Genomic DNA, 24,638 nt, shown 5'->3' on the forward strand with positions numbered 1-24,638 from the left:
GGGTTAACAATTTCAAGTGTGAAAAGCCCTATTGTGTGTGTGTGTGTGTGTTCTACTGTGCTGCATTTTAAATGTTGTTGTTGCACTAGATGTATGTGTTTGACCTGTGCATTTTGTTTCGTTTTCTCCCTTTAACAAAACTTCTGTGTATCTGTTAGGAAAAAAAGTACTTCTACTTTTTTAATACTTGAGTACAATTTAAAGTTGTACTTTTTTACTTTTACTCAAGTATGTTTTTGGTCAGATACTTGTACTTTTAATTGAGTAAAACTTTCACTAAGTATCTGTACTTTCACTTGAGTAAAATTTTTGAGTACTTTTTACACCTCTGTGAAATTCTTGCACAGTCGAGCTTTGGATCTATTATTTGTATTTTATTTTTATTTTTTTAGTTTAAATTATTTTAAACCGTTTTAAGGGATGTACTTGCACCATAATTATGCAGGGCTTTCTACTAAACAAAATTTTCTAAGATGTTAACACATATGTTTGTGTTGCACATCACAGAAGACAAAGATAAATATAAGGATTTTCTTTTGCACTATTTTCATCTTCCGGGTTTAAAATCTACATTGTGTCAGTGTCACAAGAAATAAGTAATGTTTTCAAGTGTTGTATATCAAATATGGTGAGAACTAATAAGCGCTGAAGTAGGAGGGTTTTAATAACCCTTTAACAGAGAAGTAGTCTTTCTGCACATCTCTTGTTAAAGCTTTATGCATAGGTATGAGGTGTTCTGTTTATCATCCCCTACAGATATATTCTCTAATTTCTCTCAATTTTTGGCCAATTAAATTGCTCTTTAGCTGTTGAACGAGGGAGTTTTGCTCTGCCTTTCACATGCTAATTTTCTCCATTCATGGTCACTCTGTGAGATTATTTGTTGGCTAATAAATCTCTTTGTTTGCCTCCTGCATGTATAATTGTTACTGACACGGGGCTCTTTGAGCAAGGAAGAGCTAAAAAAATCCTGTTTTGGAAACGATGACAGTGAAATGTTCAATGCTCGTCTTCTACTAAGAACCACCAGAGCTGAGAAAGCAATCAGTGCTTGACAAATGTGTCATTCACCAAGTACTCATAATGTAGGAGTGGTTTTTGATATTGTACTAAAGGATACAGCATCACTTGAGTTGAATAAGACAGATGCTGTTGCGAAGACAGAGTCTATATAGTGGTGCAAAGGAGTTTTGACCCATTCAGACTTATTGTGACTCTCTTGATTCACATAGAAAAAGTATGAATAGATCTTGGAAGTTTTGACCTGGCTACTTAGCTTGAACTATAACACTTGCCTTGTCATTTTTACATTCTTTTCACACCACTGAAATTACTTACAGATATAGAAGTAAGGTTGAAGGCTGACTCTTATGTCATAAGCAGTTCGTGTATTATAGTTTTGGTCTTTGCATTTACAGGCAGCAAGAAAGAGTGTCTAAAATATGAGCATTTCAGCAAGCAAAAAAGAGGGCGTATCTCTATATTGTCTCTTTTTTTATCTAATAGCTTGAAATTAACATTATCTTTCTCCTTATAAATTAATGCATGGAATTTTGAATTAAGCATGTATGAAAAAATACTTAATTGTCCTCCTTTTGTATCACCACAATTCATTCGTGGTTTGTTATATTCCCCTCTCTTCTACTGCTCGCTGGCCCTCAGATACAGTACGTGGGGTAATTGATATGCTTTAACGGAGGTCAAAATTTGCATGTGAATTAACAGCAGTAAATTAAATTGATATTCTGGGCACATCACAAACCATTCCTTTAGACCTTTGTTTTGGTGCCTGGCAGATCCAGGGTGTAACCGTGAAGCAGTCACAAACATCTGTCTGCTCAATAATTTGATAAACAGCTCATACAAATAGTCTTCAAATTATTCCCACTGAAGGCTGTGTTTTGTCTCCAGTGTGGAAGCTGGATCACAGAGCTCAGCTGTATGCAACATATTTTTCTTTCTTTTAAAAAAAATGTATTTACTTTTTTTTAATTTCTGCTGGCAGTTTTTCAGAGTATTGGCTGTCTCTTATGTTCACTTCACAATTTGTGTGACTTTTAATATCTAAGCAATATCCAAGGATTCATTTAACCCTCTGGGGTCTGAGGGTGTTTTGGGGCCCTGGAGAAATTTTAACGTGCCCTGACATTTGTGTTTTCTTTTTGTTTTTTTTCCAGCATCTTAAAAACATATTAATGGCTAAAGTCTGATAACACTGTATTCAGCACAAACTGGCCTACAACAATATGTGAGCAGCATGAAAGTACATGTTTGTGTTTTTGAGAAAACAATGTTTATGCATGGTTAGTGAAAAACACATTTTCACTGAAATAAGGCCATAAAACAGATACATAATATTTGTTCACACGACTTTTGAGAACTGGATGTGGTAGACTAGAGTTTTTGCTACAAAATGATGTGAAAATTATCCTGTTCACTCCTTCACGGAAAACAATATATTGATTTAACATTTGTAAAACATGTTTTGTGATAGAATTCCCTTATGCGAGGGAGTGACAATGGCCATTAATATTTAGTGATTCACACCTGAGGGACAAATGGCCTCCCATAATGGGCCATCAATATGAATGTGACTGAGGCAGGTAAGAAAGAGTGTGAGGAGAGTAAAATAATGTGGGATTTTGATTATTGTGTGTATTTTATTTACAACACAGTATAATACAAATATATACAGTGAAGGTCAAGGACACATGATTGAACATACTGATCTGAACACTGAGACTTGAACAACACACCTTTGTGCCAAACCTTCATTCATAGTGTTAACACTCGTACTACTTTTATATCTTGTGGTTTCATGTTATAAAACATTAAACAAACATTCTGGCATTGTGAGAGATTTAGACAATGAAATAACACATATTTCAAAATGTTTCACTTGATTTCATACATGTAGTCAGGAATTATAGTTTGGAAAAAGTCTAACTAGTAAAATGTGCACAAGTTATGTCACAATAACAACACATGCAACTAATCTTAGGCTACTCATCAGAATGATATCCTCCACTGGATCTAGCTGCGCGACGCATCGCGTTGTGTTCTTCTGAAGTAAATTCTGGGTTATTCCTCTCATCGCATCTTGTTCCAGAAGCAAAAAGTAGCCGGGATGAACTCTTCTCGTTTGTTTACAGAGGTTGTGGGCATTTACATGTCCGCACGTCTCACATGGATGTTTAGAATGTGAAAAGTGTGATTAGCACATGGGCGTGACCGCATCAGTGTTGTTATTATTAATTAAATTACTTATCCACTGAAAAAGTAAAGTAAGGGATTACTGTTCATTTTTAGGTAATTTAATTACAGTTACTTATAAAGTACTTGCGTTACATACAGTAAATAATTTCAACAGTTCTAAAATCAATATTGAATTTGAATTCTAAATTTACCTTCTAAAGATAAAATTGAATGCAGCGGCGTTAACCCTCCGCGCGCCAGTTCGTTCACTTTCAGATTTTCCTCATTCACAGAGAAACCTTAAAAACTCAGATACATATAAGTAGGGTTGCCAACCATATTATCTGGGACGTCCCGTATTTTGGGCCTAATTGATTTGTCCCGTACGCAACTTCTCTTGTCCCGTTTTTTGACTGCTACGCTGATCTAACCACTGACTGATACAACATCAGCAGTGCTGATCACTTGAGAATGATCACCTATACCTGTCATCATCCAGTCACAGCCCCCCTCATGCAGCATACGTTAAGTAGGCTAAATCAGAATTTAACAATTTGAGGAAGGCTGCGGAATTCTCTGCGGCTCGTCGCTCCCGCCTCACAGCAAGCGCCGCTCGCACTTAGAGCCCTGCACTTTTTTACGCCCCTAGGGCCGAGCTTCGGGCCAATTTTCACGCCGTAGTTCAGACGCGGGCCGGGCCTCTGGCCTGTTTTAGGTTTCTCAGTGAGCGCAAGTGACTTCAGCACAGCTGAAGAGTTCTGCGTTAAATGCATGCAATAGGCTAAAGCTTGCCACAAAGCCCCAGCAAACATAACCATGAATGTGTCCGCGGGAAATAGAAAGGAGATATTTTAATTATTTACTAATAAACAAATGTTTTCTGAGTCCGTGTCGCAAGGATGAAGTTGCTGATCCTGACTTACCGTCTCCTCATTAGATGCGCCTTTAGAGAGAAATGCATCTTTATTGATTATGATTAAGATTATAATAAAAAAAAAAAATATTTTTTATTTTATTTTTTATTTCGTTAAGTGATAAGATCGGTTCATTTTTGTGAAGCGCTCCTGTTCAAGACGAGACGGCAGAAAGCGCATCATGTTTGTTTCCTTTGTTTTACAAAAGCACAACATTTTGTTGATATTGTGAGTGCACACAAATAAAAGTAGACCCTTTACAGTTCCGAATGATGAATTACTCTTACCTTTATCAGAAAAAAAATGACGGCGTAGGCTATTTTAAGTTGTTTCCACTGAAAAAAATGCAAGTGTTTGAGCTGGTGCCTCCATGTCCTGCAGAGCGTGCTTTAGCTTCCACTCTCCGCACAAACTTGGATATAGGCTAGCGCACATTATTATTATAGCGCAGGCTTAACGTTTAAACATTGTTATATGCTTGAACTGTTTTAGTATATCTATAGATTTTATTTTAGGCAAGTCGTGATGATTTGAGAAGGCTAAATTGATAAAACATAGACTATGATCAGCTGACTGTATGCCGCTGGCCACTTGGTTGTTACTTGAAAAAAAACAAAAACTTATATTTAACGAACAAAAATACTCCAAACACTTTTCTAAATTAACAATAAAAAAAAAAAAATTATATATAATCATTTTGCCATTACATACAAAACTGAACTATTTTAATAGCCGAAACAGTAGTATAAGCTGTTTTGGGAGAAGGGGGAAAAAAAGACGGGCTCAGGTCGGACTCGGGCCAGTAATTCTGATAAGCTGTCGGACACGGGCCGGGCTAGGGCTTAAATTTGAGGCCCGTGCAGGGCTCTACTCGCACTATCGCCAATTCCGTCCGTGTTTTGATTTCGGTAAATCAGTTTTGGTGAATACAAACAACATGTTTTGTTGTTATTATGTCTATACACAAATAAAAGTTTTTATTTGAAAGTTTGCAGTTTCAAAGGATACGTTATTCTTATCTGTATGATCAAAAATGAAGGAGTATTTTTAGTTCTTTTCGCGGTACGAGACAGGCTGCACTGGTGCGGGCTACGACCCCAGAGGGTTAAGTAGGGATGACAGTAATTAGAGACCAACATTTTATTTCACATGTTGTATATTAACACATTTAATGAGCCTCTGTAAAGAAAGGAAACATAGTAGGGTAAACGTTATTGAATGGTTTTTCACAGAAATAACTAACATTATCCGCAGATATTGGGCCATGTGTTTTCAGGCACAATATGAGCGACATTTTCAACTTCACAACAGAGATTTTCCTTCTAAAAAATAAATTGTCTCCATGCAGCTCGAGAGTCCCACGGCAAATTGCAAAAGAGATGAATTAATTTTTATTCTCAATGTATTCTACATCAGAGTATAAAAGCTTTCAGGTTCTCTGTGTTAATTCAATAGTCACTTGATTTATTTTAATGGCCTTATAGCATGAGGAAGGTGAATCTGACTAAGCTTTTATCATCATTCCAACAACTGGACACTTATGTTAATTGATAACATCTTTTTGCTTAATTTTGCATTTGACCAGGCCAGCTTACTGATCAGTGGTGATAAACTGGGTGGTTGATATGGAACTGAGCTAATCTTTAAAGATATTGTAATATTTTTTGTAGTTTTATTATTAAAATAATATTTATTACAAAAAGAAAAAAAAAGAAAATCCAACACAGGAATTTAAACAACTAGTCAGTAATTACACTGATTTAATTTTTACAAACTAATGTTCTAACAGATTCAGTGAGATGTTTCAGTGAAGGATTTGTGCGACTAATTTCATTACTGATTCATCAGAAAAACGGCTCATATAGTCATTATCCCACGAAGCAGACTATACTCATCTTGCTATATGCTCTTTTTTGTGTGCAGCCCACAAGGACAACTCAATAGATACACATATTTTTGTCATTATATTGTTGTACACAGTGTTTTTATCTTTTTATTTCATTCGATTCAAAGAGCAAACTCACATTTACAGATTGGGTAAAATGTGATGCTGGTGATTCACTCTACTGTTGAAAAGCGATAAAGGAAACACTGATGCACAGAAGTGTTTTTATCAGGGTCCATCTGTATGTGCTCGCATGACAATGTTCACTTACATGCAAGAATTTGTGTCTGTACACATTTATGAGTGTGCAGGAGAGACAGAAGCAATTAATGAAGTGCTGTGAAGTGGATAAAAAGGTTCAAAACCCTCTTTCAAAAAAATGTGCTAGAAACGTTAATAAAGTACAATGGAGTGTGGCTTGATGAGAAGCTTTTCTTTTAAAGCTTAAGATAGAGAAGGAATTGGACACAGCCTGTCTCCCAAACAAATGTCAAGACTTCATGTCATCCTTGCCAGTGACAGTAATTTTCATGCTTTGGGAGCAGTATTAAAAGTTGACTCATGGAATAAAGCAGCTCTCACACATTTTGAATAGATGTGGTATAAAGCTAATTCAAAAACAAAGGCCTCTGCTGTATGGGATCTCATCATGACTAATTACGAGGGATAATTTGAAATGCTTTTGGAAAACGAAGCCCTAGTAAATGTAAAGCAGTTTAATTAGGCCAAATTGATCAGAATCAAGAGGACTGCTAAAAGCATACGCTGTCACAATGAGGTAACCTGTACAGAATCTGCAAAACTAACACCTAGGTGTTAAAGCCATCCATTATTATAGAAATGGAGTAAATCACATTTTTAAGGGATTTAAGGGATTTTTATGTCAGGCATACTTTTTTTCTTCTTTTCCTTTTACATTATAAGGCTTAAATAAACTGGGTGTTTTAAAGTAGGCAATTACCGTCCTTAAAATTTATTTTGTGTATGTTTTTGTAATAGGGTGGCTTATTAATATTTTTCATATTCAGTGATTGGTAGCATTTTATCTCTTACATAGAATTAGCTAAATACATAAAACATCACAACTGTATTACACAAATCTGTATCACTGGATGTAATGTACAAAGCAAGCATTTATGATGTTGAATATGGGTCACAATCCTTTTCAAACCCATGTATTAAGTAATGTCAATTTATCTTTGCGAGTTGCAAATAAAGAATAAAGAAGCCACAGTGCGTTGAAAAGAACTGGAGCCCAAAAAATGAAGGTTTGCTAGACGTTTTGATAGACCTGGTATTGTGTGACTCCTAGTTGAGGGTTCAAAAATATATTTTATTTCCTGAACCAAATTAAAAATAACACGGCTTGGCAAACAATATGTTCAGATAATGTGTTCTTCTGGCATTCAAAATAAATTAAAACGTGGAAAAAATCCTTTCCCTTCTACCACGCGCTCACTGTTCTCTGCGGTGCCTCCTCCTAGCAACAATAAGTGTAGCCATTTCAAGCACAAAATAGTTTAAGACATGCTTTTTTTGGACGTTAAATAATGGTGCAAATGCCAGTCATTTGACCAGCGCAAACATTTGTAAAACACGTTGCGTGATTCATTTGAATATTCTCCTTCCATAACTTTTGCGTCTGAAAGGGAAACTCCTACAAATTCATATTCAGTAAGGTCAGGCGCAAAAATAACTTTGTCCACGCCTTTTCAGTGCTAATTCGTCACTGCGCGTCTTTAGTAAAACCTGACAGTACTATTTTAACGCCAAAAGATGTTTTGCGCTGGCACAAGCTGTTAGTAAATCTGGCCCGTTTTGTTCAATTGTCAGGGATGCAAATACGCACCAGCCATCTTCCCAAATTTGTAATTACAATTATTTATGAATTTGTTGTATCATTATAAATAAATAATAAATAAATAAATACGTAAGTAAGTAAACAAGTTAAATTAATTGTTTACTTATCAAATAATTAAAAACTTTTCAAAATCCTAAGAATTTGTTTATTTTCAGGCTTAAGTTAGAATTTGAATGTGATCTGTCCCTTTAATCCCTGTACAGTAGTTTGGACCTCATCTTCATTGTGAATCGTAAGTTGAATGTTCAGTGGCCTGTAGCACGAAACTGGTTTCAGTTTTTACCCAGATAAGTTCACGTTTAGTTTGAGCAAACTCTGAGTTTTCTGGCTCAAGAAAATGGGTTGATTTTGAGCAGGTTTTGTCACCATGGTAACTTGCACTACACAGCTACCCTGTTCCAGGGCAGGTTTTATTCTGGGTTAGAGGTCACAAACCCAAATTGGATCAGCTTTGATCAAAGTTACATATATCTGATGCAATAATGAAGCCACTCCCCCGTATCTCTAGCTCCAAATTAAAGCAGTTAGAATTTTTGAGACAAAATTGCCCGACTTTTGTGGCTATTTATTATATTTATATTATATTAATTATAATTGTTTATAATTCAGAAAATATATTAATATTATTATATGAAGTTTAAATATCGATATATATAGATTAACATATCCAACTTTTAAAATTTTAAAACATATACAGGTGCATCTCAATAAATTATAATGTCGTGGAAAAAGTTCATTTTTTCTTGAAAGTTATTTCAAAAAGTGAAACTTTCATTTATTTTAGATTAATTGCATGTAAAGTAAAACATTTCAAAAGTTTTTTTGTTTTAATTTTGATGATTAGAGCTTACAGCTCATGAAAGTCAAAAATCAGTATCTCAAAATATTAGAATATTTACATTTGAGTTTCAATTAATGACCATCCCTACAGTATAAATTCTGGGTATCTCTTGTTCTTTGAAACCACAATAATGGAGAAGACTGCTGACTTGGCAATGATCCAGAAGACAAACACTGACGCCCTCCACAAAGAGGGTAAGTCACAGAGGGTCATTACTGAAAGGTGTGGCTGTTTACAGAGTGCTATATCAAAGCATATTAAATGCAAAGTTGACTGGAAGGAGGAATTTGGATAGGAAAAGGTGCACAAGCAAGCGGGATGACTGCAAGCCTGAGAATACTGTCAAGCAAAGCTGATTCAAACACTTGTGAAGGCTTCACAAGGAGTGGACTGAAGCTGGAGTCAGTGCATAAAGAGTCACCATGCTCAGACGTAAAAAAGGGCTACCAAGCCACTTCTGAACCAGAGACAACATCAGAAGCGTCTTACCTGGGCTGTGGAGAAAAAGAACTGGACTGTTGCTCAGTGGTCCAAAGTCCTCTTTTCAGATGAAAGTAAATTTTGCATTTTATTTGGAAATCAAGGTCCCAGAGTCTGGAAGAAGAGTGGAGAGGCACAGAATCCATGTTGCTTGAAGTCCAATGTGAAGTTTCCACAGTCTGTGATGATTTGGGCTGCCATGTCATCTGCTGGTGTTGGTCCACTGTGTTTTCTGAAGTCCACAGTCAACGCAGCCATCTACCAGGAAATTTTAGAGCACTTCATGCTTCGTTCTGTTGACAAGCTTTATGGAGATGCTGATTTCATTTTCCAGCAGGACTTGGCATCTGCCCACACTGCCAAAGGTACCAAAAGCTGGTTCAATGACCATGGTGGTACTGTGCTTGATTGGCCAGCAAACTCGCCTGACCTGAACCCTATAGAGAATCTATGGGGTATTGTCAAGAGGAAGATGAGAGACACCAGACCCAACAATGCAGATGAGCTGAAGGCCGCTATCAAAGCAACCTGGGCTTCCATACCACCTCAGCAGTGCCACAAACTGATCACCTCCATGCCACGCCGAATTGAGGCAGTAATTAAAGCAAAAGGAGACCCTACCAAGTATTGAGTACATATACAGTAAATAAACATACTTTCCAGAAGGCCAACAATTCACTAATTTTTTTTTTTTTTTTTTGTATTGGTCTTATGAAGTATTCTAATTTGTTGAGTTTGTGAATTGGTGGGTTTTTGTTAAATGTGAGCCAAAATAATCACAATTAATACAACCAAAGACTTAAACTACTTCAGTCTGTGTGCATTGGATTTATTTAATAAGCGAGTTTCACAATTTGAGTTGAATTACTGAAATAAATGAACTTTTCCACAACATTCTAATTTATTGAGATGCACCTGTACTTTCCTTTTGAGCTCTGTGTGAAACTACATAAATAATTAAATTCAGTTGATTCCTTTCATATATTTTCTTTCTGCTGCCTTCTCAAACATTTGCTGCAGCAGAAGTGTATATTTCTGCCTAGTAAATGCATTTACATTTATTTTTAATAAATACGTCTCTTAATCTTCAGCAGAAAAGTGAATTGCGCTGACTCTTACGAGAAGTGAATCCAACTGATGCTTGGCTGATGCTCTCCACGTTTCGTGAGATCGGCTGTTTCCTGCACACGTCACACTAGGGCTGTGCGATTAATCTGAATCGAACCGCAATTGCGATTTGAGATGTTGCGATTTTACTAATCGCAAAGCCTGTGATGTGGACACGATATTCTCTGTTCCAGATCAAATGCAAATGCATGACTGCCAGCCTTGAGTGGCAAAAAAATTTATAGAAAGCGCGCGCGAGTGGGATTATGGCATCTACAAGGTCAGATCAATAGTCAGGCAATACTAAAGACATCGTAATACTAAAGAAAATTTTATGTAATATGAGATTACTTCGGCTTCGAAATGACAGACACCGAACAAAAAAGGGTAATTTGCAAGAGCTGTGCCACAACGCAAAAGAGCTCCCTTATCGGCTCTGCTTTTAGTACTGGAGAATAAAATATACATTTTCTTAGATGTTTTTATTAGTACATGAACGTTATCTTACACATTTTATCTCCCCAACAGATTCTACTTTGAAATAGGTTTATAATGCATGTTCGCTATTCCCAATTCAGAAGACCGCACACACAGCCTGCGTCTATAAATGCTTCTCATACTCGCTCCTCTCTGCCCCACGTGGCGCATATCCCACGTCTCACGGACGAGCCGTTTACACTTGCCACACATACGCAGCTTGTTTTGTAATACTCGTTTATACTCGCGGTCTCGCGCCCGGCTCTGCACGAGTGCATCTGGCAGTATGGACGAGGCTTGACACACGTGCGCAACCTGTGCCAACTCGCGCCTGGCTCTGCGTTTAAAACAAATGTAAATTCAGTCTAACTGCTTTGCTAATTTCACTTGGATGAAATGAAACATTCAGCACATTTTCCACTTGTTCTTAAAATCCCAAATACTTAAAAATGAATAAATCAGCCTATGTAACCTATGTAATACTTGAATAATTGACTAAAGTAATACAGTTCTTTATTTACACAAAATAAAGAAATCTTTCTGGTGAAATTCAGTATTTAACTAAATTCTGCAAAAGTAGTAATACCATTATAATCTTCCCTGCTGGAAAAACAATAGAACCCCTCCCAAAACACCATAGAACATGTAATGGATTTAAGGGTTATAATGGGAATTGTATTGGTTTTAATATAATGGTGTCTACTGGCATTTGATGGATTCTATTCGTGGGATGTAATCTGGCAGATGGGAACCAATAGAACAACAGTAATTCCTATTGCAATAATGCCCAAAACACACTACAAAAAGGAATTTTGTAATGGTTTTAATGGAAACCATAAGAATTTGTGTGATGGTTTCTATTGTTTTTTTCAGCAGAGAACAATACCCATACTGTGCTGCACACTATTGACAATATTGAGCTGAAGCTTGACTTTGCTAAATTAAAATCGCAAATCAAATCGCAATATCTGTCAAAAAAAAATCGCAATTAGATATTTTCCCTAAATTGCATAGCCCTACGTCACACTTTCAGGTGCATGCGCTCCAGAGTTAATAACAAACTCTGGTTCAAATTCTGAGTTGACAGAGAACATTTATATTCAGCTTTGTGAGCCCGCTGATCCTGATCGGTCCATGTATCATCTGATCATTCGTTTTTTTTATTTAATATTGATAGTAGAAAAATGCCTATTTTACCTATTTTAGTTTTTTCGTTTGGTCAGAGAAGCGCAAAAACAAGATTTTGGCTTGATTCTCATTTTTTGGTTCACGGGGTAGAAAACGGATAAACGACTTCAAAATTCGTTTTCCCCTTGTGGGCGGTCATGAGACGCCCCTTTCTGCCGATTGGTCAACCAAATCTGAACCCGTGACGTCATCAGTCTTTCCTCTGTTCCGTTCAAGAAAATAATAGTCCTCTGCTGCTGTATCAGTATACCGATTCTTAAACTGTACGGGGCAGGTCCTAGATCGGGCTTTCTTCTGTGCAAACTAAGCGTTTTACAGAAATATTTATTTCAAAAATTTTTAATCAGCACCAAGCCTGTTTTATTTAGCTGTGCAGAGTTAAATCAGTGTGAAGCTGCACTGTGCAGAGTGGATGAGAAGCACAGATAAGAAAAGATAGAAAAAAAAACAAAGACACCAACAGGTTTTGCTTATATAAGATTATATAACCTTCATTCCACACAGAACCCCAATATAGAACAACAGGCTATTTAGGCTATATATCTATGTACTCTTGGTTGGCTTGAAAGGGGTGTTTGGTTAGGCTAGTTCTTCATTTATTGAATGAGGAGTTTGTTATCCTTCAGTGACTTGTGTTCTAAATAGCTACTGAACGTAAACAATTTAAGCACGTTATAAATGCCATTCCAAAAAGTTTTATAAATCTATTTATAAATCTATACAAAACTTTTGTTTACATGCCAGATGGATCATGTGAACTCTCATCACTTCTCTTTAATGGTAACGACCTCAAAGCTTCCCAACAAACGTATTCGTTCTTGGTTGTCTATAGACTGGGCTTGCTTCTGTGTAGATATAAATTCTATTCTTTGCATCAGCTGGGCATGGCTGGGTATGATATGACAGCTGTTATACCCTACCCTGCTTAACTGTTTGTTTAATTAAGTAAATAATTAATTCATTTCAAAATAAATATTTTAAACACTAATACGAAAAGGAAAGAATACAATTGGGTATAATAGGCCTATAACGTTCACGCAAGAAACTGTCATTATGACTGACAACCGGAGAACAGAGATATTAAAATACATACTCTCCTGAGTTTTATAATGTATTCTTGTATTTTATTAAAATTGATTAGAATTTGTATCTCAAAATATGCGCTCGTGCGTGGCGCGAGCTGCTGCCCACTCGCACATAGGAATGTGAGATTTTAAGAAAAGTAAAAACTTGCCATTTTGGTTGTTTCTCACCAAACCCATATGATATACCCTCAGAACGCTTAGAATATACACCACAAGTTATTTTACGATAGATTTGCATCCAATTCAAAAAGAAAAGAAAAAAAAGAGAGCATTCTCTGCCATTAAATGGGCAAGTGCGAGCGGGATATTGTGTATGTGTGTGTGTGTGTGTGTTTCGAAAAAAGAAGGTAGCTATAGCCTTTAGAACAGGTGAGTTGCCCTAGTTCACACAGTTCCAATACACTGCGATGGGTTAAATCAATAAGCAGACACACGGGACTACAGTCAAGCACAGACCAGTATTGCAGTGCACAGGAAATATGCAGCAGTCATTTTAAAGCAGTTTATTTAATTAATATTGAGTATTAATTTATGTTTTTTTTGTGTGTGTACATTCAAAATAACTACAAATTGTCATGCCTTTGAAAAATAAAGAAAACAACAGCTTGCAACACTTTTGGCGCGTCTTGGTCTCCCTGAACATCTTTCTGTCGCACGCCACCACATGAACTAATCCACAGTGATACTTGACACGCCTACTTTTAAAAGTCTACATTTAGATTATTTGGCCTTAAATGGATCATATAAGTCACTTTGGAAAAAAATCACTGTATGTATCATGATAAAAAAAAAAAGTGACTTTACAGTCTGAAAAATATGGTAGGCTATAGCAAATTATTCCGCGGATCACTTTAAGAACTGCTGGTCTACACAGAAAAAAAAGCCTTGTCTAGAGACTGCCTCGGCACGAGTTGTGTCGAGCTATTCATTAGTCTGCTTGTTTGATGAGAAAAAGAGGAAATGTAGTTGCAATAAAAAGGTTATAAATCTGTACACCTGCAGCAGCGGAGGACTACTATTCTTCAGCGTGGAACTGCAGAAGTACTGATGAAGGCACGGTTGATCTTTGACTGACCAATCAGCAGAAAAGGGCGTTTAATTCCCCCCCCCATGTGTAGACATCGAATATTTAAGCTGTTTATTCGTTTTTCTATGCCTGAACGAAAAACGAAAAATTAAGCTGAATTCTCCTTTTCTCCTTTTTTTGAACAAATGAAAAAACGAAAATAGGCGGCGTTTTCTCATTTTTCTACTATCAATATTAAATCAAAAAACGAATGATCAGATGATACACGGACCCTGATCTAAACCAGGATGGATTTTTGGGGTTTTGTCAACTCTAAACCTACTCTGAAACAATGAGTTTGTTCATCTCGCTTCGTGCTACAGACCACAGGACCATTAGGACCATAGTGAGTTGAAAATCTCAAACGTGAGTAGCTTTGCAACTACATGCCATCTACCAGTCACTAGAATATTAGTAGACTGCTTAACATCTGCTATCACTTTATTTTAAAGGTCCCCCAACACACACTCTACTGCCTGTAAGTAACTTTGCAAGTACATGTCAGCTTATTGTACTATTCCTAAACCTAACAATAACACTAAGCCTATCCCTCACAGACTTAGGAAGAGTGGGATCTAACCCGGAACCAGCTCTGCTGGAACCTGTGTGCTTCAAGCCACTGCCAGTCAGATTCATCAGTCAGTCTGTTTGGTCCATCTAGCAAACCGCATTGTGACGGGGGTTCAGTCTGCTCTTCTCAGTTTAAATATGGATTGGCTGATTTATGGGATTGCTTGGAATTGGTTGCATACAGGAGTGGATATCTTGGGGAGCCACTATGGGGAGGCCCTTGCAGGCTGCCAGAAGAGAGCTACTGGAATCCTCACGAGTTTGTTGGGAAGAGGCATGGCAGGTGGCTAGCAGGTGGGCCTATATGAACTTAAAGTCCATCCAAGAATCAACAATAAAACTAGCGACCGCTGCAGTCACAAGGCTGATGGCGGGTGAGGCCCTGGAGTCACTGATGAATCCCCAGTCGGTAGTGAGGGAGGCCGGTCAGCCCTTGGAGGTTCGGGTGGTGCATCTTCATTCAGGACCACCTTCATCCTCGACAGTAGGGAAGATCTGGGTTGAACAAGGGGAAGGGGCACAAGAAGCTGTAGTGCCTGTTCAAAATCCCCAAGTAGAGAGGTAGACGTAGACGTAAGGTAGGTAGATGAAGGTAGACGTAACACCAGACAAAGGAAACCAGGAACAGACAACACTTTATATACAAGACTAAACAAGGATAATTGACGAGACACACCTGAACCAAATGAACGCAATCAAACAAGGGAGAAACTGGGTCACGGGGAGCACATGGGGAGAAAAACACACACAGACAGTCCAGAGGCGTGACATATTGCCTCCCTCCCGGAAGGCGCATCCTTGCACCACAGGAACAAAATAGGGAGGGACGGGTGGGAACTAGGGAGGGACAGGTGGAACTTGGGAGGAGGCTCGGGAGGAGGACAGACACCTGGGAGTGGGCCAGCAGACAGAGTCCATGGTGGAGACGACGGACGTGGAGCCAGGGCGGACCAGAAGGAGAAAGAAGCCAGGGAGGAGACCGGAGGGACTTGGAGCAGGAGGAGCCAGGTGGGACACAGGCCACAGCCGTAAAGGCGACCCACGGTGGAGCCGACGGAGGGAGGAGCCATGGTGGAGGAAGGGCTGACGACTCCAGGGGGGCGACCGACGGGGATGATCCAGAGGGCCAATGCGGAGCAGATGGCTCAGGTGACCAAGGCGGAGGTGGGGATCCGGAAGGCTGCGGTGGAGCCGGAGCTACAGAGGACCGAGGTGGAGCTAAAGGGAAGGAGGAGCCTGACAGAGCTGGAGGGATGAGGCACAGCCGGAGGAGTGGAGTCCCAAGACGATGGATGGTCGACGACCGGAGGGACAAGGGAGCCCGGTGGAGCCAGTGGACTGATGGGCCATGGCGGAAAGGAGGGAGCTAGGAGCCATGGCGGAACCGCTGGGTCGAAGGGCCAAGGCGCAGTCCGGGACTCAGAGGCTGGAGGTGGAGACAAGGGATCCTCCAGCCATGACGCCGGAGACTGGCAGCCCCGCGGTGATCCCACCGCACAGATGGAGGGCTGAGCAGAGGGGCTGCCGGACGATAGCGGTGGAGGAGGCAGGAGCGGGAAGGTGGGTGGGCATTTGTGAGCCTCCGGGCTTTCAGGGCTGGTGTGCGCTGCCCACACACACATCAAATCGCGACTCCCAGCACCGGGAGCGCATCAGACAGGGGAACAAAAGGGCTAGTAGACAGTTCAAGGCAGACTGGAAAGCCGAGGAAGGTGGGAGGAGAATAGGCATGTCCGCATAAATATCTGCCTCCCAGTCTGTTTGGTCCCCAGAGTCCAGGGGACGCTCACCCTCAGTGGTGGTGCAGTGGGCGAGGCTTTTCACTAAGCTCTTGTGCTCCTTTGCATCATCCACTGTCACATGCTCCATTGCCAGCTCTCGCACCTGGTCTGACGTCACAGGCTTGGGCTCCGAGGCGATCCTCAGCACTGTCGCTCTCTCAGACAATGGCTCGTCGGTCGCGGTGGGCTTTGGCTCATCGGTTGCGGTGGGCTCTGGCTCTCTGTCAGTGGTGGGCTTGGGCTCCGCGCAGCGGGGTGATGGTGGGCTGGGCACTGGGTCCAGAGTGGAACTGGTGAGATCCTCCTCGGGACCAACGGTGAACGGAGATCCGCTTCTCGCCGGTATCCACTCCACAAAGGCAGCAAAATCCTCTCGAGGGCTGTCTTTGGACGGCGGAGCTCTGTATGCGGGGTTCAGGCTGGCGTCATTGAATGTGCAGAGCGCATCGTCCGGGTTTTTTCAGGTGTTGAACTTCCACCATCCCTCCATCAAGGTCAAAGCTATGCTCGATAGCCAAGCCGTGGATTTTTTAGACACCATGGTGAACAAGGGGCCAGACTTCCACACCACAGATACGGTTGGATTTTAAGGTTTTTTCCAAGGACATGTATACTCATGCCTTATTGCACCATCATAGTTACAATCCCTGCCACACATTTTGAGGGATTGTCCGGATGCAATTGCTATGGTTGAAGGAGATTTGTTAGCGGGAAGACAGTTTCTAGGAAGTTAAGTGAATCTTATTTAAGGCACTCCGGGTGATGGGATATTCAAAGGAGACCCCGAGGAGAAAGCTGTTTTGGTTCTGGCTATTTTCAAGTTTTCATCAGCCTTGAGTGGTCTAATGGGGCGAATCCGGAATATTTTTGCAGAAAACTTGGCAGACCCCCCGGCAAGAGGAGATGTTACTCTTCTGGCCACTTATAAGCACGATACAAACTTGCCTGTTGGTCTACAGTCGCCTTGACCTGTTGGTTAACAGTCGCCTTACTAGGGCCAGGGAGGTTTCACAGCGGGCAGGAAGACTTCGGGTCATCAGGGCTCGAGGTCGACAGGAGGCCTTTTTTCTACTAAGTATCCCTTTAAACAGCAAGAACTGTGTTTATGTCATCAGATGTTCCAAGTCAAGTCAAGTCAAGTCACCTTTATTTATATAGCACTTTTACAATACAGATTGTGTCAAAGCACTTAACAGTATCAAATTGGAGGATAGAGTGTCAGTAATGTATAATGATAAGATTAAACACTCAATTTTCAGTTAAAGGCATTTCATTATTGAATTCAGAGATGTCATTGTCTAGCTCAGTTTAGTTTAAATAGTATCTGTGCAATCAAATCGGCGATAATCGCTAGAAATTAAGTGTGGAAAGCAGTGTGTTGGCCAGACGAAAAATTCCATTAGGACAAGGCTGTACCAACAACGGTACATGATTCATTCTGGGTCATCAAGTGTGGCCAGATGGTCCTTGGTGGAGTATTTTCAAAGGCATGTGGTTTGGAATTTTTGTGAATACAGGCCTGGAGCATAACCCTAAGTAGACAAAGAGGCAGAGTATGTATAAAGAATGTCTTTGGATAAATAGGCTTAACACAAGAGTTCCAAATGGTCTTAACGATTTAAGTTTGTAATGTTTAGTTTGGTCTGATGTGGACAACATTGTAGAAAGTTGAGTTGGAATTGTAACACATTTTCTGTTCAAAACAATCAAAAGTAATTAATATTAAACCAGCTTTGGTTACACCATATATAGAATAAAGAAAGAATAACAAAAGAAAACAACAAAGGATGAACAATGGGGGTTATGATGGTCATGGGGGTTATGAGGGGACAATGGTCCAAATTCATTCTCTGTTCTGAATAGAGAAAATAAAGAAGTTCTCGAAATGGGAAGGGATCTGGATGGGTGGGGTCTTTTTGGGAGGGCAAAGGCCATGCTTGAACTTCAGTGTCCGGTAGTGAATTGGCAAATGGTTTTCGGTGCTTCTTATGCGGAGGATTGTAGTTGACTGACATAGAAAATATAAAAAAGAAAAAGAAAATGATTACTAATCAGTGCAGAACAAAGATAGGGGGTTGACGGGGCATGGTTCACCTAGCTCATCCTAGAACATCTTGCACCTGACAATTATCTCTGGTAAGGATGATGTCTGTTCAGTTGTTACATTAATTTTAGAGGGAAGGGCTGTTAGAAGGTTGGTGTACATCTGGTGTGTATCTGCCAGTCTCGTGTCTCGGCCCAAGTTGGGTTTATGGGGTCTATCCTTGGGGAATGAAGGACCTGGCAATGGGTTTCTCGTTGTTATACGGGTGCTTTGTTCATCAATGGACTCCCTGTTTTAAGTCGGCAGAGGGGGAAATGACAGTCCCCTCTAATTGTGCTTTTTCCCAGGCTGACAAAGGGCACTAAAATGAGATCTTTCTCACAGGCTTTTCTCGAGTGACCTGGATACCTAGCGGTGTTAACAAGAGGTTGCTTTGGGGAACAGTAAGTATCCAGCCCCCCTGGTCCACTTGGACAGCACGCAGGGACAGTGCCCTGGGGCTAACAGGCCTTAATTGGAGCCCAATCTTTTATGGGTGATTAGAACCTCTCACACAACAGCACATTTTGCACCCAAAACCCTTGCACTCTTCCTGATTTTTTGGTATAGTGGTAAAAATCATGAAGGCCAGTATGAAAATTCTCAGATTAGAATTTACCACAATTAGAAGTGGGTTGCCCCCACAGGGGATGATGTTGGTCCTGTTTGTCTTAACTTTTAGGGGTGAAGGACTGGTAGAAGCTTGATGCTTTGCATCTGCCAGCTTCAACTCCTGACCCCCAAGCTAGAGATATTTGCCTTCAACCTTAAAAAAATTATTTTTGGCAAGCAAGGGAAATTTAGGGAAAAGGATGAGCGGTTTAACTCTGTATAGATCCCAACAATGGGATTGTGGATCTGGTTTAGATCAAAATAGTAGTTGACTATAAAACACATGCCTAGGATTGATCACCCAAGGCGGCTGGCCCCAGAGGAGGGTGTCTAGTGTTTAAGGAGCCAAAAAACCTGATGGTTCTGAGGTACACTATTGAGGATGTGTCTAAAATATTCCCCCAGGCCAACGATATAAGAAAAGTCTTAATTCTAATTTTAAGAGGTCTTAAATTGGGGACGGAAAGACAAGATTCGCGATATAGCTTAGTGTGATGATTAAACTTCAAAAGGCTGTAAATTTCATTGAATAAATACAGGCGCTCCACATTGCAGAGTCAAAACACGGCACGGGTGTTTTCATATCAATGTATTGCTGAAGGGAACTGACTGTCTCCAGAAATGTTTCAATTGTATTTTCATTTCGTCTTTCCTATAATGCTTGATAAAACTGTTTATGAGCGCAGTGCTGCTTTGTGTACAGCCGTTACCGGAGAAACCACTATAGACCACTGGAGTTGAAAAGCCCCAGCTACTGGCAGAAAAATAAATAATTTGCATCACTGATCATTATACAGATCCATGATTTGCATTTCCAATAAGCTGGTCTGCTGATTTATTTCAAACCAATGTGAAAAATCAACCCATGTTTTTACATAGCAAACACAGTATTGTAAATGTGATAGAAGCTCGTGTGCCTTCTAAAAATCTAAACAATTAACACACTTCATATGTTTTAAATTAATATAATGATTTATACATTTGACTCATCCCTTTTCTTTTAGAGGCTCAAATGTGATGTATATCATTTATAAGATTTTTTTGTGTAAACCTGTATGTGAACTGTAAATCATGTAGTTTAATATGTTACCAGAAAGAACTTTAGCACAAATATCTATCACTCCATGCAATTGTTTACCAATGGTGACATGTGTGCCATTAGATGGTGATTTCTACTTTATGATCTGCTGTAGAGATAGTCGGATCGACTGTACCTTGATGAAACATTGTAGTTTATGCAGACAATCACAATACGGTGTTTGTTGTAGATTTTAATATATCAATCGAACATAGAATTCCCAGTTTGCTTTCACTCTGAAGCAGTGGTTCCCAAACTGGGGGCGGAGTTATAAAAAGGGGTCATGACAAGGCTAGGGGATAGTGTATAGTTAGCAGTTGATATAAAAGTAATCTTCAAGGTGATACAAGATCCCACAGTAAAATTGTCCCCTTAAGTAAATAATTGAACACAAAAATATTTATCTGACATTTTATTACCTCAAGATGACTCACAGTACTCTGAGCAGTCTGTTATAAGTTGTAGCAGTTGTTGTTGTGAAATAACAGCCTGCTGGATGGCATGATTGAAGAATCACAATTGAGTATTGCAGGGAGCCATGTGAAAATATGAATGAAAGATGCATGTGTCACGGTTGCTTACAGGCAAGAAAGCAAAGGCAGAAGAATAAATTCCAACATCCAATGTTTAATGAACAATCCAAAAAGGCAGGCAAGCAGACAGACGGTGCAAAACCAACCTTGCATAACAGTGACTAATCCATGACTGAGTTTGAGGGAAGAGTATATAAAGGCAATGCAAACGAGATGATAAATCAAACACAGCTGGAGACTAATGATTACAAACGAGGAGCAGGAAATCAAACAAAGGAAACAGGAACTTATGACCAACGTATACTAAAAGTCTGAATGTCAAACCTAAAGTCCATGAACAAAACTGACAAATTTTAACTGTGACAGCATGGTCTTGCACTAAGCATGGACAAGTTTGTGAAAGTACTGCCAGTGCCAGGTAAACATAAAACAGATGATGAATCTATTTTAAATGTCACAGCTGCCAAAACAACGTGTCTACACTAGACATGAATAGCATGACGCAACAAAAGCAAATAGAGCCCATTATAATAAGATTCTGTCTACTCTGCCGCAACAAATTCCCGACAGTAAATTGATGCCCCGTTTTATTTCTGATGTACTCCAAACAGTCACACAACTTCTGATACAAAGGAAAAATGGATTTACAACATTTGTGTTGAGGTGTCCAGTGTAGACAGCCTCATCAAGCATTTGCAGCATGGTGCAACAGCCATCACATCCGGTGTAGACACAGTTTTTTAAAAACAAGAAAATATGAATTCACCTGTACATCAGTAGGGAATGAAGAGATACCACAGTGTGTTGTGTGCCTCGGAATGTTAGATTCTGACAGCATGAAGCCAAACAAGTTAAAGGAGGGGGGTCCAATGCTGTTTCATGTATGTTGAGTTATTTACACTGTTAAAGAGTTGGATTCTCATGCTAAACATGGCCAAAGATAATTAAAAGAAAACAAAAAAACGATTTGGATGTATAAGAGAGTATTTCTATGCCAAATACACACTTCCGGGTTTCTTACAAGTTTCGGAAAGTTTTGTTTTTTTTCATTCATGGTTCTTCATGACGTCATGAAGGTTGGAACTCCTTGTATGGGCATTTCTCCCAGAAGAGTGCGCCCGTGCACACATCGACCGGAGCAAGAGCAAGAGCGCGCCCATCAATGCGCTTCATTTGGCAGCACTGCACAGGACATGCTCGGAAAGAATGTCTCTAAAGAATTGTGTTTTTGGTTGTAAGGAAACGATAACCTTGTTCAGCTTCCTGAAGAACCCAGCGTTACATGAACAGTGGATGCAGTTTGTTTTTTCCGGGCAGCAATGGAGTTTTGCAAGTGTGTTTGTTGACAAACGTTTTATAAACAAGGCCCAGTTCGACGCTGGATTTGCACATCGTTTGATACTGAAAGATGGAGTGGTCCGTACTATAAGTGAAGCGGCATCAAATGTCTGTTTTGTCAGTAATTGGCGCACAAGTGCTCGTCAATCTTTAGCTCCGCCCACGGCACGCCTCCAGGAGCTCAGCTGTTTTCAGAGAGAATCGTAAAGCTCTATCTTTCTTTTATAAATATGATAAAACTAAAGACTTTTTGGAGATATGAAGGATGCAGTACTACTCTATAGGTTCTCGAAATCAACATGAGATTGGTTGAAACTGTGTGTTATGCCCCCTTTAAGATCACAAGTGATCACAAGGTCATACTCTGTTGGAATTCCAAAATAATTAATAATATGTTAAAGGGGTCATAAAACCGAAAATCTAAATTTTTTTACATTTACGCATATAAAATGTTGCTCTACCAAAAAAAAAAAAAAAAAAAAAATCATGCCTCAAAGCTAACGCCCCAGTTTAAAACAACAGTTTTCCACCCTTTTAAAACACCAGGATTTGCTCTCATGACCTTGTGATATCTCAAACATGTATATGTAAAGGAGGTGTGCTCTTCACAACTAATGTCTGTTCATCAATCACGAGCGATACAGCTGTCAAGTAAGACTGCCTGACATTGTTCTGTCCCTGGATGTAAACAAACTGCATCTCCAAGAATTGTGCATACCCTTCCAAAAGATCAAACTAGTAGAAGTGTACTGTATGGCTGAAGTTTATTTTTAACGACATGCCTGAGTGATTAAATGAGACTGTGGTTTTGTTTGTTCATCTCATTTGACAATTACTCTTTTCTTAGTTATTTTCAACATGTTGCCATTTTTTTTATAAATATCTTGTATTGAAAGTTACAGCAGGAGGGAGGAGGGAGACGGTGTGGATACGGTGCAACGAAGTTCACCAATTACAAAAGTGGCCGTTTACTTGCTTTTCTGAAAGCGGTACCCCTTGAAATTAAGTGTTACTGCAGAGAATGAAAAAGATGGAAAAATATTTTTACAATTAAATTAACTTTTTTTTTTTCAGACATTTTGATGCAAAAAACTTTGCTAACTCCAGAAACATAAAGATCTGAAAATTCATTTCATGACATCTCAGAATCATTTTCTATGAATGCATTTTCCCATGAATGCACAAAATACAAATAAAATTGTCTTGACCAACTTCAGATTTGAATATGTGACCTGTGCTGGCAAAATGAGTCACGATAAGCAATTTTCTTTTAATTTTTTTACATTTTCCATTAAAATACCTTCAAAGTGATATATGAGTTGTTGGAATCTGAGAAAAAAATGACTGAGCTACACCCGTTTGAATTTGACAGTCAGCAAAGTCAATTTCGAGAAAAATCGAGTTTTCTGAAGGCTCCAAAGCAAATATCACCTAGCAACATTGCATCTTTTCCTTCACTTCTTTTCTTAATAATCACTACTATGTTAATAATCACAAGATAGCTCTTTTTTATGTTATCTTTGTTGTTATAAATAAGAACAGATGCAAAATAAGAACAAATATAAAAAAAATATAAAACAAATATAAAAAAGTAGTGTATTACTTTTTTCATTTTACATCTAAACAAAAGCATTCAAGTAAGAAAACGCCCCCTTAAGTACTGTGTAATTATTTTTCTGTGAAATAAAAATTAAATGTGTTCAGAAAAGTTATCATAGTTTTAGTGACAATGACATAAATTATAAACAAAGTATGAGTTTTCATTCAGAGTTTTCCCCCCACTCTACTGTTTCCCAGAATGCAGCGCGCTCCATGTGACGTTTCATCTTCAAACAGGTGAGTGAACTGGAGGTTGGGAATAGTAATTATAAATGTAACACTTTCATATGTAAATGTAAAGTACGAACTTTTGCTGTTTATCTAAAAATGATATTGTTATTAGGACAAATTGTACTTGAATCTCTACGGCATGTTTCTAAATAATTTTAGCCATAGTTCAAAGACATGCTCCTATTAGAAGATACAGAGTGAGGGGTAGAGACAATCCTTGGTTTAATGACTCTATAGCAACAGCTATTAGAGAACGGAATAAAGCATGGATTAAAGCAAAAGTAAATAATAATGATAAATGCTGGGTAAATTATAAGGTATTAAGAAACAAATGCACAAGACTAATTAAAAGTACAAAAAGTGAATATTATCTGAATTTATTAAATGAAAACCTAAATGATCCCAAACGTTTTTGGAAAGTAATTAAATCTTCTTCGGGAGACGTACCTCCTCCAACTATCCCAGAAGTTATGATAGCAAGTCAGGGTGAAGTAAGGGGTAAACAAAATATAGTAGATACATTCAACAAGCATTTTATTAATGCAGGAATAGATGCTCAGTCAACACTCCCAACCAACCCCACAGATAGTGTAATTTCTATCACAAACTTGTCTAATGTAAATTTAAATAATTTTAACTTTACTTTAATATCTGTCTCTGAAGTGCAAAATGCTCTGTTGGGCCTGGACTGTAAAAAGTCTGCTGGGCCAGACC

This window comes from Onychostoma macrolepis, chromosome 17 (assembly GCF_012432095.1).
Source record: "Onychostoma macrolepis isolate SWU-2019 chromosome 17, ASM1243209v1, whole genome shotgun sequence".
Taxonomy (NCBI): Eukaryota; Metazoa; Chordata; class Actinopteri; order Cypriniformes; family Cyprinidae; genus Onychostoma; species Onychostoma macrolepis.